The following is a 16,709-nucleotide window of genomic DNA, read 5'->3' as shown; positions in this document are numbered from 1 at the left end:
CTTTGGACTGTCCTGCTTGTGGGAGTAGGCGGGGCCCCTGCATGCCACGCGTAGTTGGACGATCAATCTTCTGTTTAGTACTTCAACATAGTGATTTCTTGGTAAGGATTCACTCGTGTCACATCAAGTAAATCTTATTGATTTACTGTCTAAATCTTATTGATTTAATTTCATGTTTTCTTTCTTTTCCTGCAATTTTACGATGCAGGTTTTGCCATGTGACATTCATCACAGAATAAACCGTTTGGTTTGCTCTACGATGGCTATTTTTGCAGGTTTCACTTCTTATGTCGTGTCAATAACGAAGGCACTGTCCATCACTTATATTACTGGAAAAAATTGGATCAGTCTGTTGTCTGAGTACAAGCTGAATCCCTATGATGAACTGTAGTTTAGTTTAACAAAACAGCACAATTAGTCCTTCTCGCGTTTAAAAGAAATGAAGAAAAAGACTGGATCACGGTCACGGATCCTAGTCAAGTTAGAAAGCTAATCATAGCAGACCAGACATGATCGCCGCTGTCTCGCACAGATCGAGCACCGGCAGTTCCTCTAGCACTAACAGCGGCAGCAACTCAGTCTGATCCAGCTGAGGATTGGGCACCGACCGCATCAGCAGATCAGTCTGATCTACCGGAGGATCGGGCATCGACACCGGCACCTGCTCCGACACCGGCACCAGCTCTACAATGAGCACCATCTCCAGCAGCAGCAGCGGCTTCGGCACCTGCACCAACACTTGCACTTGCATTTGCTCCGGCCTGTGCAGTTGCACCGGCAACAAACTGGGCTGCAGTTCACACCTCATATACCAAAGTCCTTACAAAAACCGACATGTCCACCTTCTTGGTAAGCATTGGCCACCCAAGTGCTTCGTTCTTTTTTCTTTCCATGTTGTTTCACATGATTCACTATGTTGATCTAACTGTTTGGGTATTTCTTCGTGTTTGCAAACAGAGAATTCCTAGAGCAACAAGGGAGTTGTTCAACAATCCGGGCGACCGCGGCCAAGTTTCTCTTACCATGCGCAGCCTTGGTGTGAATGAACCTGCTCAATATACCGTAAGTACAAAGGATGGTCGCATGATGATTGATGCTAAAGGATGGTCAAGGTTCAAATCTAAATCATATCTTGCGGTAGAGGATGATGTCAAAATCAAACTTTCTCGGCAAGGAGAGCTGGTCCAAATCAACTTTGAAATTCTTCAGTAGCAGCACGCAACTGCCGAACTGATCTATCCTCCGAGAGATTTTGATGTCATAATCTGGCATGGTGAAACAAGTGTCCTGTGTGTATAAGTAGTACGATAGTATTATTTATCACATGGTATATCATTGATAGAATTGCAACTCTGATTGCTGGTTAGGAACTGTTGTTCGATTTCATTCCAATAGTTGTCATGCTTTATTCAATTTCGTGTATTCGCCTTGTGACAGCATCTAAAACCAGCGCCGTACCAATCGCTTGCATTATGAAAAGCGCTGAGGTAGAACACATGTGCCCCCAAACATGCAGGGTCAGCCTGCGGCCCAAAGTCCAGAACCGTGAGCCTATCTGAGTATTATATTCTCAGCTGAACCCCCATAAAAAAAGTTGAACCCCCATAATGCCCGTGTGTTACAGAGGGAGTACATTTCTCGGCAAGGTGAGCCTGTGCTATAAAAGATTTGTATATTTCTTTACAGAGGGAGTATCTCTCTGTCAAAAAATATATTTATGTGTAACTAGTTACTCCTGCTTTCTACTTCCTTTCGCTGATATGTGGGGCAACCGGCAACGGGGTCCACGTGCCATATCCACAAATTAGAGTGCACAACTTCACGGTAGACACACCCCGGTCGTAGCGCCGCAGTAATGCCTAATGAGCCATCAAATCACAACCCCCCTTTCCAGCTTTAGAAGTAAGTTGGACGGACGAAGCGGCAATATTTCACTGGGCCTGAATCCCCTTCTCCCTCGTCTGCTTGTTCAGAGAAAACCCCCTCTCGGCGATTGCATAGGGTTTTCTCATGGAGAACCAGGTACGAATTCTTCATCCATCCCCGATAAATCCAAGTCCCTTGCTTGCAGGTAATCCTAGGATGGCAGCCGCCGCCATTGATGCATTTTTCTTGCTACTGAATCTAGTGTGTTTGATTTGCAGTGCCCAAAGTGCGAGTACCTGCTACCTCTTTTAGCACTGCGTTGGTTTTCCCCGAAGAGGAACGGATGATCCAGCAAAGTAGCGTAAGTATTTCCCTTAGTTTTTGAGAACCAAGGTATCAATCCAGTAGGAGGCTACGTGCGAGTCCCTCGTACCTGCACAAAACAAATAAATCCTCGCAACCAATGCAAATAGGGGTTGTCAATCCCTATTGGGCCACTTACGAGAGTGAGATCTGATAGATATGATAAGATAATATTTTTGGTATTTTTATGATAAATATGCAAAGTAAAATAAAGGCAAAGTAAATAACTAAGTAGTAGGAGATTGATATGATAAAGATAGACCCCGGGGCCATAGGTTTCACTAGTGGCTTCTCTCGAGAGCATAAGTATTCTACGGTGGGTGAACAAATTACTGTTGAGCAATTGACAGAATTGAGCATAGTTATGAGAATATCTAGGTATGATCATGTATATAGGCATCACGTCCGAGACAAGTAGACCGACTCCTACCTGCATCTACTACTATTACTCCACTCATCGACCGCTATCCAGCATGCATCTAGAGTATTAAGTTAAAAACAGAGTAACACCTTAAGCAAGATGACATGATGTAGAGGGATAGACTCATGCAATATGAAGAATGTCACAGCCATAGAAATCTTCTTGTAATTAGTGGCATTGCATCCATGCATCTTTTTTCAATTTCAATTAATGTTGAAATGGGGATGCTTAAACCCTAGCACCAAATGAATTCAACTAGGGTCAAAATAAAATCTTTTTCATTGAACTCAAAATGCCCTCTGAAAATGTTCAACATTTCTGGATTGAGGTGGAAGAATCTACCAAAAATGGTTTATATTTTTGCAGGACATATTTGGGCTTTGAATTAATTCAAACATATTTGTATTGGAGCTATTTAAATGCTATATATATTCTAGATGCTCCAAAAATGTTGGAAGTTGTTATGGGTCACTGGAATAATTCAGACAGCACCCCTAATTATTTCCAGGATTTTATAAAATGGTTTAGTATTTTACTAAATCAAAACAAAACAGAAGAAATAGAAAACTGAAACAAATAAGAGAGGGAGAGAGTTACCTGGACCTACCTACTGTGCAGCCCACCTGACCGGCCCAGCGGGCAGCCCAGCCAACTGGCCCAACCCACCACCGCCTCCTCCCCCGTCGTCTTCCTCCTCTGCCAGGAGGACGGGCGTGTGCCCCTTGCGCGCGGCCATGCGCCTCGGCCACCTCCTACTTCGCGCTGCCTCCCCGACATCGCTCTGGATGCTCTGGACGAAGCCACACACACCCCCCGACCCCCTCGTCCTCTCCCCTCTCTCCCTGGTCCTCTTTCCCCTCCTCTGCTCTCTCTCTCACGGCAACCTGAACGGAGCCGTTGCCACCGTCGCCGCTCGCCGCATCCACCGATCTCCCCACGCCCAGCTAGCTATCCCACGAGCTCCGCCTCGCTGCTGCGCACCTCTACGCCGAACCGCAGGACCCCGGACGCCCTGAAGCCTCGTCCTCGACCTCGTCTTCTCCACACGGCCGCCGGACGCCATCGACAGATTCGCCGTCACCAAGCCGTCCCCGAGTCCGCTGACCTTCTCCTCCGACCCCCAGTGAGCCCCGCCGTCTTTCCCCTCTCTTCTTGCTACCGAACGTGTCCCCTAACCGTGCTCTTCACCAGAGCCGAAAGCTTCCGCCCGCCGGCCATGTCACCTCCATTGCCGCAGCCGCTCAGGCTCAAAACCGAGCGCGTCACCGTGCTCAGCACAGCTCCACGGGCCCAGAGCAACCACCCATTGCTCCTGCTGTGCACCATAGCGACGTTTGCATCATCACCCGAACTCTGGCCGCCGCATTTGAGGACGCCACCGTCGTTCTAGGTCACCTATGGCGACGCCACTTGCACCAAACGACGCGGACGGGTTCCAGCTCTGTGTAGCACCCCTCCGCGCATCAAACCGTGGTGAGAGCAGCGATTCCGCAGCACTCCGTTGCGCCTGCCGTCGCCGGCGTCAAGCCGCCAGCGCGTTTGACCTTTGACCAGGGGTTTGACTCCCCTGAGTCACCCACATGTGGGCCCAGGCCCCTAATTAACCCGGGTTTAGGGTTAGTTTAGCGTTAACTAACTTTGTTAATTAGCCTAGACAGTGACACGCGGGACCCATTGGTCAGATTTGACTAGGAACGGTCATGTTGACTTGCTGACGTCACATCGATGTCATGCTGACGTAGTAAATGCTTTTCTGGTTTTTCTTATTTCAGAAATGATTTAGAAATTCCAGAAAATAGTTGAAACTTCTAAAAATCATAGAAAATCAACCGTAACTCCAAATGAAATAATTTATATATGAAAAATTATCAGAAAAATGCAATCTATCCATCTGTACCATTTTCATGCATGTTGGAACAACTTAAAGTTGCTGTTTGGGACAATTCAATTAAATGGCATTTAAGAAAGCACATATGGAGTTTGAATTTGAACCTAGTGTTCAAACCAACTCCATTTAACTTTTTGCTAGTTGCATTAGTCCAATCAACAACATATTGCCATGTCACATTCATGCATCATTTTGTTGCATGGCATTGATTGTGTTTCTTTCTCTGTTGCCGATATTTGTTCCCCCTTGGTAGACGATGTTTCCGACGACGTGTTTGATGACACCGATGAAGAGCTATATCATCTTCAGAAGTGCCAGGCAATTAAAAACCCCTTGATCATTCCGATACAATCCCACTCTCTCGCTCCTACTCTCTTTTACTGCATTAGGACAACAACGATTCATCTGTTACTTGCTGCGGTAGTTGAACCCCTTATCCTCTGCATGACTTGTCATTGCCACAGTAAATAGATGAAACCCACTAGCATGAGTAGGAGTTGTTTGAGCCCTGATGTGTCTAATCATTCATGCTTGTTTGTCATGCCTGCTATTGCATAGAATTGTGTCAGGTCTGATTCATCGGGGATGAATCGGAGGTGTGTGAACATGTCCTACTGTTGAGAGCTAAGTGTGTGAACATGATTTGGTAAAGGTATCGATGAGAGGCCATGTAGGAATACATGGTCTGTTGTTTCATTGAAGCCGTCCTTAGGAACTGAGTTCTATGCTTCTGATCCATGAAACAGTTACTACCACACATTGGGCCCTGAAATATGACCCCGCTCGACTTACTGACCCCTCTCGTCCTCTGTCCAGGAGTTGCAACTAGTTTCTGGTGTTTATAGGATATGTGTTGGCGGTCGTGCGTAGCGCTGACCCTAGGGGTGGGCTATGATGCGGTAGATACACCGTGGCACGGTGTACCAGGCGCCCGTTTGGTGTCTCGGGAACCCTACACACATCGTTTGGGGCTGTGAGTGAAACTCCGGCCGGATCTCCTCGCGGATGGAACCCGAATAGGCGATAAACCTAGACTAGAGATTTGTGCGGTTAGTCAGGTCGTGGTCTACACCCATGTCGGCTTTCGCTTGAAGTCTGCCGAGCACATGCCATGTGCAGACGCTAAGTGGCGGAAACATGTGTGACGAAGTACACCCCTGCAGGGTTATAAATGATCTATTCGAATAGCCGTGTCCGCGGTAAAGGACTTCTGGGTTGCCTATAACAGTTCATAGACAAGTGAAAGTGGATACTCTAAAATGCGCAAGATAAGCGTGAGTGCTATGGATGGCGTTCTCGTAGGGAGACGGGAGCGAATCCATAGTGGTGTATTGAACTAGTGAATATGTGGACTCGTGTGCGCCACCTCAAAAGAGTTGCTTGCAGTCGTAGTTCAGGTTAGCCACTGAGTGAAAGCTGGCTTGCTGCAGTTAAACTCCACTACCCCCTTGGTTGATACCGATACATATGTAGTTAGTTCTGATGTAAGTCTTGCTGGGTACATTTGTACTCACATTTGCCTATTTTATGTTTTGCGGAGAGACGTCAGTCTCGCTAGTAGTTTCGTGTGGACTTCAACGTTTAGCTTGATACCTTAGCTACGATCTTGTGCCCTCGGCAGGATCTGGTAGATAGTCAGGCTTCTCAGCCTTTTTCATTTGTAGATGTCTGTACTCAGACATGTTAAGCTTCCGCATGTGCTTTGACTTGTATGCTCTGAATGTTGGGTCATGAGACCCATGTTTGTAATATCTCACTCCTCGGAGCCTAATGAATAAATACTTGAGTCGTAGAGTTATGTTGTGATGCCATGTTGTAATTACACATATCGAGCATATTGTGTGTATGATTGAAATGCTTGCTATGTGTGGGATCCAACAATCTAGTTGTTTCTCCTTGGTAGCCTCTCTTATGGGGAAATGTAATCTAGTGCTTCCTTGAGCCATAGTAGTCCGCTATAGCCCGGTTCACCGGAGTCCTGCTAGCCCAGCACTACTGCTCAGGACACTTGACTGGCCGGCATGTGTTTCACTTCGTTCCTATGTCTGTCCCTTCGGGGAAATGTCACGCGGTGACATCCGGAGTCCTGCCTAGCCTGCTACAGCCCGGGTTCCCGGAGTCCTGTTAGCCCAGTGCTACAGCCCGGATTCACGCGCTGCTGACCGACATGCTCGATGTTGATTCATGTATGCCTGTCCCCATAGGTTAGTGCCGCTTTGGGTTCACGACTAGCCATGTCGGTCCGGGTTCTCTGTCATATGGATGCTAGCGACACTATCATATACGTGAGCCAAAAGGCACAAATGGTCTCGGGCCATGGTAAGGCGACACCCGTGGGAATACCGTGTGTGAGGCCGCAAAGTGATATGAGGTGTTACCAGTTAGATTGATGTGACTTGGAATCGGGGTCCTAACAACGTTGGTATCAGAGCCTGACTACTTGTAGGATTACCAAGCCAAACCGGTCGAAGTTGTGTCTAGAAATGCTTTAGTTATGTAAGGGAATTGATTGTGGAAGGGAACGTAAGGCTCTTTTTACTCCTTTACCTTATGCCCTTCTGATCTGAGTCATCCTCTTCTCTTCTACGGGGATTAAGAACTAGGCCTTCTCATCTATCTATTAGGATGACGTGTTACTAATCCATAGACTTATAGGATTGATGGATTTAAGCCCAGTTTAGTTTCTACTACTTCTGTGTGTTGACAGTTGATCTCAGAACTTTGATATTGTGATGTTGAGTGGTCATGCCACTATTTTGCAGGATGTCTCAAATATTTTTGAGCATTTACAGCCGTTATGATGTCCGAGTCATCCCAGGTTTCTAAATAGTCTGATGCATTTGCAAATCAGTTCTTTCCATTTTCGATGTCCTTTTGGTCAGAATAAGCACACTAACCGGTCAGTTGAGGTACTCTATTGCCTCGACATATATGTTGGAGCTATTATTATGACCCTAGGTGTTTTAGGGAGTCACCTAGTAATCTAGCCATGTTTTGTGTTCCCGGTGTGATGATTCTGGCCACCATTCTCGAAAGCATTCCGTGATGCCATTTAGTAGTAGGTATTCTACTCCTGGGTTCTTGACCCAAGATTCACTTTACTTACCTCGTGTTGATAGTGTTGTTCGTACCTTTAGAATATTAGTAACCTTTGCGATATTCCTCGAGGTTCATGGTATATCCTTCTTCCAAATATCATGAACTGCTTATGACAGAAGTTCCTTGCGGAACCGAACGATCACAACCAAAGTGCTCTTAATGAGTTCTTGATTCTATATTGTGACTCTGCCAATTCTACCTCTCTGCATGGGTTATCCGGGAGAAATATGTTGAACTCGTTCGACATGCTAATCTATGAATCCACAACTAAGAAAGTTATATGTTCCTTGAGTTGTCCCTCCTTAGTTGTTTTCTGACCTTCGTTTATCAATTGATAGGCAGGAGTATGTGTGCATTCGTGTTCATCGATGCCTAGTATTCTTGTGGTCCGTCAAGCCGTTCTATTTCAGAATGGCTAGGAGAAACATACTCCAGTACCTCATCCATATCCAGGATTGGGTCAAAGCAGTTGTATTCCGCAGATCAAAATGCAACCCAGCTTTTGGTTCTGTTCTACCCTGAAGTATTACCCACTTTATGTCAGGAACGTCATGAGAATTGCACCTTCTCTTATGAATTCTTGACGTAGTGATACTTCTCGCCATCATTGTTCATTCCTCGGTGTCGCGTTGTCGCAACCGGAATGCCGACAAGCGAATCGTGATGTGTGAAATCAATACTCCTAGCAACAAGTTGCTTGGTAGTAAATGGACAACATTCTCATTCTTAGTGTGTTGGTTATTAAATCATCATCCTAAGATTGATCGTGCTACCTAGTCCTTATTTCCGGTGCACTCTTCGATCAATGAGTTAGGACTGTGTCAATCCCTCACTCTTCTGATCATGTCGTCTTGCCTTGAAAAGCAAGATTGTTCTCGAGCTTAGAGAGATATCGGTGGTTCGTGATTTTCTGGATATCTTCATGGAAGTATCACCAGGTCGTCCCCTGACCGATATGTTGAGTTCGTGATCATGTCGGTTTTCCTCCAAACCACCATTCTCCAAGAATCTGTGTTGGATACCCCTGAGCTAGTTGGTTAAGCCAAACAACAACTTGGAGCGTTGGAAGATAAAAGCTTGTCTGACTTAGTTCATGTTAAGGGATATCTTTTGTGTGTGTGTGTGTGTTGAAGAAAGATGATATCTCCATCAAATGGTCCTCGTGATCAATTGTTGGATCTATTGCCTTGACAAAACTTTGACTTGAGTATGGGCTATCGTCAAGTCAAATCAGAGCCAAGATGTTCGTAATGTTGTCTTACGCGTGGTTGATCCCTCGAGCATACATCATTACATCTTTTGGTCTGACCAATACTATCACCGTGTTCACATGATGGTGGAAGTCCAGTGATATGGAAATTTCAATGAATTGCTGTTGAACCCATCAGCAACATTTTGTCTCCCCCATGATTCATGTTGAACATCAACCTAGTGTTGAAAACTTTGTAAGCGATGCCTTCGTGTTCCGTTCATGAAGCTTATGCTTGGATGGAAGAAGTGACTTCCTTGAATTCATGTGCACTTGGTGCAAGTTGCCGTCGTGAGTTCGAGAAAGATTGGTTTTGTTCCTCTGGTACCATCCCAAGTCAGTTATGCATGCGCGAATGTATTCTATGGTTTGTTAGACTAATTACCTCCACTCCATATGGGTTGCCTAGCACACCAAGCCACCGGTTGATTTGCTCAGGGAAAAGGAGTCTGTTGTGTTAATTCTAGATCATGCACAAGACTCCGATATCCTTGACGATGGTTCCCAACCAGAACTCGGTAGTGTTTCATTGTAAGACTACTATGTGGTCATGCTTTTCTGGGACAGCACGTTCACATGTGTTTAGCAGAACTAGCTCATGTTTTGGAGCTTGCTATCATAGTTCATTTCCCGAGAATCTCGCAACGTCATCTCGTCGATTTGTGTTGCAAACTTTCATTTTCCAGACTTGATGAGTCTGGAATACCCTGACACCAACCAGATCTGAATCTCAGGCAGATATGATGGTTGGAACATTCCCAACATTTGCATTTTGTTCCCAGCTTGCACCCCATTGTGCCAATTTCCCATGGGTTGTCCTTCTTAGCAGTTGTCGTCAAGGATCTTCTTCAAAAGTGGACTTACCATGAGTCCCATCCATTTCCGGTGATAAGCAAAAGTCATCCAATGTGTTGTCTTCAACAAGGTAGTCCACATCATTCATCCTAGTCCGAGTATGCCACTTCTTCGAGCTCTTTCAAACGATCAATTGTAAATTGCCTTAAGCTGATATGAAGAGTTTCAATGATCTATGGATCAAAAGTAATTCTTTTTGCCACTTAAGGGAACATTCCAACGAGTCACCTTTCCAAGGTGCCCCGTTACGGGATCATGGCAATTATTTCCTCGCCACCTTGACACCATCCATCATTTTCTAAGCGTGGATTTTTTGCCCACCAAATCAAACCCCTTCGTTTGTTCTTCCATCCCTCTCGATGTGTTTTGTGTCTCAACTCGAGATGTTTCAACATCTCATTCTGTGAGTTGATCTTGTATAGTTCAATCTTTGAGAAGATCAATACTATTAGAGTTTCTTTCCGTCGTCATCACGTGGATGAAGATCTCAAAAGCGAGGATGTCAAGATCAACGTATGCAACGAATCAACAACCTTATGAGGTGCAACTTGGATCATGAAGATTGTGTTGGTTTTGTGCCCCTCTGTCTTCTTACCTCACGTCTTGAATCTCGGGACAAGATTCTTGTTTAGTGGGGGTGAGTTGTCACAGCCCTAGAAATCTTCTTGTAATTAGTGGCATTGCATCCATGCATCTTTTTTAAATTTCAATTAATCTTGAAATGGGGATGCTTAAACCCTAGCACCAAATGAATTCAACTAGGGTCAAAATAAAATCTTTTTCATTGAACTCAAAATGCCCTCTGAAAATGTTCAACATTTCTGGATTGAGGTGGAAGCATCTACCAAAAATGGTTTACATTTTTGCAGGACATATTTGGGCTTTGAATTAATTCAAACATATTTGTATTGGAGCTATTTAAATGCTATATATATTCTAGATGCTCCAAAAATGTTGGAAGTTGTTATGGGTCACTCGAATAATTCAGACAACACCCCTAATTATTTCCAGGATTTTATAAAATGGTTTAGTATTTTACTAAATCAAAACAAAACAGAAGAAATAGAAAACAGAAACAAATAAGAGAGGGAGAGAGTTACCTGGACCTACCTATTGTGCAGCCCACCTAGCCGGCCCAGCTGGCAGCCCAGCCAACTGGCCCAGCCCACCACCGCCTCCTCCCATGTCGTCTTCCTCCTCTGCCAGGAGGATGGGCGTGTGCCCCTTGCGCGCGGCCACGCGCCTCGGCCACCTCTTGCTTTGCGCCACCTCCCCGACGTCGCTCTGGACGCTCTGGACGAAGCCACGCACACCCCCCGACCTCCTCGTCCTCTCCCCTCTCTCTCTCTCTCACAGCAACCCGAACGGAGCCGTTGCCACCGTCGCCGCTCGCCGCATCCACCGATCTCCCCACGCCCAGCTAGCTATCCCACGAGCTCCGCCTCGCTGCCGCGCACCTCTACGCCAAACCGCGGGATCCCGGACGCTGTGAAGCCTCATCCTCGACCTCGTCTTCTCCGCACGGCCGCCGGACGCCATCGAGAAATTCGCCGTCACCAAGCCGTCCCCGAGTCCGCTGACCTTCTCCTCTGACCCCCAGTGAGCCCCGCCGTCTTTCCCCTCTCTTCTCGCTACCGAACACGTCCCCTAACCGTGTTCTTCACCGGAGCCGAAAGCTTCCGCCCGCCGGCCATGTCACCGCCGTTGCCACAACCGCTCAGGCTCAAAACCGAGCGCGTCACCGTGCTCAGGACAGCTCCACGGGCTCAGAGCAACCACCCATTGCTCCTGCCGTGCACCATAGCGACGTTTGCATCATCGCCCGAACTCCGGCCGCCGCATTTGAGGATGCCGCCGTCGTTCTAGGTCACCTATGGCGACGCCACCTCCACCAAATAACGTGGACGGGTTCCAGCTTTGCGTAGCACCCCTCCGCGCATCAAACCGTGGCCGGAGCAGCGATTCCGCAGCACTCCGTTGCGCCTACCGTCGCCGGCGCCAAGGCACCGGCACGTTTGACCTTTGACTAGGGGTTTGACTCCCCTGAGTCACCCACGTGTGGGCCCGGGCCCCTAATTAACCTAGGTTTAGGGTTAGTTTAGCGTTAACTAACACTTTGTTAATTAGCCTAGACAGTGACACGCGGGACCCACGGGTCAGATTTGACCAGGAACGGTCATGTTGCCTTGCTGACGTCACACCGACATCATGTTGACGTAGTAAATGCTTTTCTGGTTTTTCTTATTTCAGAAATGATTTAGAAATTCCAGAAAATAGTTGAAACTTCTAAAAATCATAGAAAATCAACCGTAACTCCAAATGAAATAATTTATATATGAAAAATTATCAGAAAAATGCAATCTATCCATCTGTACTATTTTCATGCATGTTGGAACAACTTAAAGTTGCTGTTTAGGACAATTCAATTAAATGACATTTAAGAAAGCACATATGGAGTTTGAATTTGAACCTAGTGTTCAAACCAACTCCATTTAACTTGTTGCTAGTTGCATTAGGCCAATCAACAGCATATTGCCATGTCACATTCATGCATCATTTTGTTGCATGGCATTGATTGTGTTTCTTTCTCTGTTGCCGGTATTTGTTCCTCCTCGGTAGACGATGTTTCCGACGACGTGTTCGATGACACCGATGAAGAGCTATATCATCTTCAGAAGTGCCAGGAAAGCAAAACCCCCTTGCTCATTCCGATACAATCCCACTCTCTCGCTCCTGCTCTCTTTTACTGCATTAGGACAACAACGATTCATCTGTTACTTGCTGCGGTAGTTGAACCCCTTATCCTCTGCATGACCTGTCATTGCCACAGTAAATAGATGAAACCCACTAGCATGAGTAGGAGTTGTTTGAGCCCTGATGTGCCTACTCATTCATGCTTGTTTGTCATGCCTGCTATTGCATAGAATTGTGTCAGGTCTGATTCATCGGGGATGAATCGGAGGTTTGCGAACATGTCCTACTGTTGAGAGCTAAGTGTGTGAACATGATTTGGTAAAGGTGTCGATGAGAGGCCATGTAGGAGTACATGGTGGGTTGTTTCATTGAAGCCGTCCTTAGGAACTGAGTTCTGTGTTTCTGATCCATGAAACAGCTACTACCACACATTGGGCCATGAAATATGACCCCGCTCGACTTACTAACCCCTCTCGTCCTCTGTCCAGGAGTTGCAACTAGTTTCTGGTGTTTATAGGATATGTGTTGGCGGCCGTGCATAGCGCTGACCCTAGGGGTGGGCTATGATGCGGTAGATACACCGTGGCACAGTGTATCGGGCGCCCGTTTGGTGTCTCGGGAACCCTTCAAACATCGTTTGGGCCTGTGAGCGAAACTCCGGTCGGATCTCCTCGCGGATGGAACCCGAATAGGCGATAAACCTGGACTAGAGACTTGTGCGGTTAGTCAGATCATGGTCTACACCCACGTCGGCTTTCACTTGAAGTCTGCCGAGCACATGTCGTGTGCAGACGCTAAGTGGTGGAAACATGTGTGACGAAGTACACCCCTGCAGGGTTATAAATGATCTATTCGAATAGTCGTGTCCGCGGTAAAGGACTTCTGGGTTGCCTATAACAGTTCATAGACAAGTGAAAGTGGATACTCTAAAATGCGCAAGATAAGCGTGAGTGCTATGGATGGCGTTCTCGTAGGGAGACGGGAGCGGATCCATAGTGGTGTATTGAACTCGTGAATATGTGGACTCATGTGCGCCACCTCAAAAGAGTTGCTTGTAGTCGTAGTTCAGGTTAGCCACTGAGTCAAAGCTGGCTTGCTGCAGTTAAACTCCACTACCCCCTTGGTTGATACTGATACTTATGTAGTTAGTTCTGATGTAAGTCTTGCTGGGTACATTTATACTCACATTTGCCTATTTTATGTTTTGCAGAGAGACGTCAGTCTTGCTAGTAGTTCCGTGTGGACTTCGATGTTTAGCTTGATACCTCAGCTACGATCTTGTGCCCTCGGCAGGATCTGGTAGATAGTCAGGCTTCTCAGCCTTTTTCATTTGTAGATGTCTGTACTCAGACATGTTAAGCTTCCGCATGTGCTTTGACTTGTATGCTCTGAATGTTGGGTCATGAGACCCATGTTTGTAATATCTCGCTCCTCGGAGCCTAATGAATAAATACTTGAGTCGTAGAGTTATGTTGTGATGCCATGTTGTAATTACACATATCGAGGATATTGTGTGTATGATTGAAATGCTTGCTATGTGTGGGATCCGACAATCTAGTTGTTTATCCTTGGTAGCCTCTCTTATGGAGAAATGTAGTCTAGTGCTTCCTTGAGCCATAGTAGTCCGCTACAGCCCGGTTCACCAGAGTCCTGCTAGCCCAGCACTACTGCTCAGGACACTTGACTGGCCGGCATGTATTTCACTTCGTTCATGTGTCTGTCCCTTCGGGGAAATGTCACGCGGTGACATCCGGAGTCCTGCCTAGCCTGCTATAGCCTGGGTTCCCGGAGTCCTGTTAGCCCAGTGCTACAGCCCGGATTCACACGCTGCTGACCGACATGCTCGATGTTGATTCATGTATGCCTGTCCCTATAGGTTAGTGCCGCTTTGGGTTCACGACTAGCCATGTCGGCCCGGGTTCTCTGTCATATGGATGCTAGCTACACTATCATATACGTGAGCCAAAAGGCGCAAACGGTTCCGGGCCATGGTAAGGCGACACCCGTGGGAATACCGTGCATGAGGCCGCAAAGTGATATGAGGTGTTACCGGCTAGATCGATGTGACTTGGAATCGGGGTCCTGACAAAGAAAACCCCATCTTGTTATCCTCGATGGCAACAATACAATACGTGCCTTGCTGCCCTTACTGTCACCGGGAAAGGACACCGCAAGATTGAACCCAAAGCTAAGCACTTCTCCCATTGCAAGATAGATCAATCTAGTAGGCCAAACGAAACTGATAATTCGAAGAGACTTGCAAAGATAACCGGTCATACATAAAAGAATTCAGATAAGATTCAAATATTATTCATAGATAGACTTGATCATAAACCCACAATTCATCGTTCTCAACAAACACACCGCAAAAAGGAGATTACATCGAATAGATCTCCACAAGAGAGGGGGAGAACATTGTATTGAGATCCAAAAAGAGAGAAGAAGCCATCTAGCTACTAATTATGGACCCGTAGGTCTGAAGTAAACTACTCACACTTCATCGGAGAGGCTATGGTTTTGATGTAGAAGCCCTCCGTGATCGATGCCCCCTCCGGCGGAGCTCCGAAACAGGCCCCAAGATGGGATCTCGTGGATACAGAAAGTTACGGCGGTGGAATTAGGGTTTTGGCTCCTGTTCTGATCTTTGGGGGTACGTGGGTATATATAGGAGGAAGAAGTACGTCGGTGGAGCAACAGGGGCCCCATGAGGGTGGAGGGTGCGCCTAGGGGGGTAGGCGCGCCCCCTACCTCGTGGGCTCCTGTTAGCTGGCTTGACGTAGGGTCCAAATCTCCTGAGTTGTATTCGGTGAGAAAATCACATTCCCGAAGGTTTCATTCTGTTTGGACTCTGTTTGATATTCCTTTTCTTCGAAACCCTAAAAGAGGCAAAAAATAGCAATTCTGGGCTGGGCCTTTGGTTAATAGGTTAGTCCCAAAAATAATATAAAAGTGGATAATAAAGCCCAATAATGTCCAAAACAGTAGATAATATAGCATGGAGCAATCAAAAATTATAAATACGTTGGAGACGTATCAAGCATCCCCAAGCTTAATTCCTGCTCGTCCTCGAGTAGGTAAATGATAAAAATAGAATTTTTGATGCGGAGTGCTACTTGGCATAATTTTAATGTAATTCTTCTTAATTGTGGTATGAATATTTAGATCCGAAAGATTCAAGACAAAAGTTCATATTGACATAAAAATGATAATACTTCAAGCATACTAACTAAGCAATTATGTCTTCTCAAAATAACATGGCCAAAGAAAGTTCATCCCTACAAAATCATATGGTTTAGTCATGTTTCATTTTCGTCACACAAGAATGCTATCATCATGCACAACCCCGATGAAAAGCCAAGCAATTGTTTCATACTTTAGTAATCTCAAACCTATAAACTTTCACGCAATATATGAGCGCGAGCCATGGACATAACACTATAGGTGGAATAGAATATAATGAGGGGGGTTATGTGGAGAAGACAAAAAAGGAGAAAGTCTCACATCAATGAGGCTAATCAATGGGCTATGGAGATGCCCACCGATTGATGTTAATGCAAGGAGTAGGGATTGCCATGCAACGGATGCACTAGAGCTATAAATGTACGAAAGCTCAACAAAATAAACTAGTGGGTGTGCATCCAACTTGCTTGCTCACGAAGACCTAGGGCACTTGAGGAGGCCCATTGTTGGAATATACAAGCCAAGTTCTATAATGAAAAATTCCCACTAGTATATGAAAGTGATAACATGAGAGACTCTCTACTATGAAGATCATGGTGCTACTTTGAAGCACAAGTGTGGCAAAGGATAGTAAGATTGTCCCTTCTCTCTTTTTCTGTCTTTTTTTTTTCTTTTTTTTGGGCCTCTCTTTTTTATGGCCTTTCTCCCTTTTTTGGGGCCTTCTTTTTTTTATTCCTCACATGGGACAATGCTCTAGAAAATGATGATCCCCGGGTACCGAGCTCGAATTCGCCCTATAGTGAGTCGTATTACAATTCACTGGCCGTCGTTTACAACTCGAGACTAGAAAAACATGACGCTACATGAATGCCTCCGGCGGTGTACCGGGATATGCCATGGACCAAGAGTGACATGTATGAAAGAATTATGAATGGTGGCTTTGCCACAAATACTATGTCAACTACATGACCATGCTAAGCAATATGATAATGATGAATGTGTCATGATGGAAAGTTGCACGGCAATATATCTTGGAATGGCTATGGAAATGCCATAATAGGTAGGTATGGTGGATGTTTTGAGGAAGATATAAG

This window comes from Triticum urartu, chromosome 5, assembly GCF_003073215.2.
Source record: "Triticum urartu cultivar G1812 chromosome 5, Tu2.1, whole genome shotgun sequence".
NCBI lineage: Eukaryota > Viridiplantae > Streptophyta > Magnoliopsida > Poales > Poaceae > Triticum > Triticum urartu.
The sequence above is the reverse complement of the archived record's forward strand: the minus strand, read 5'-3'. Positions refer to the sequence as shown.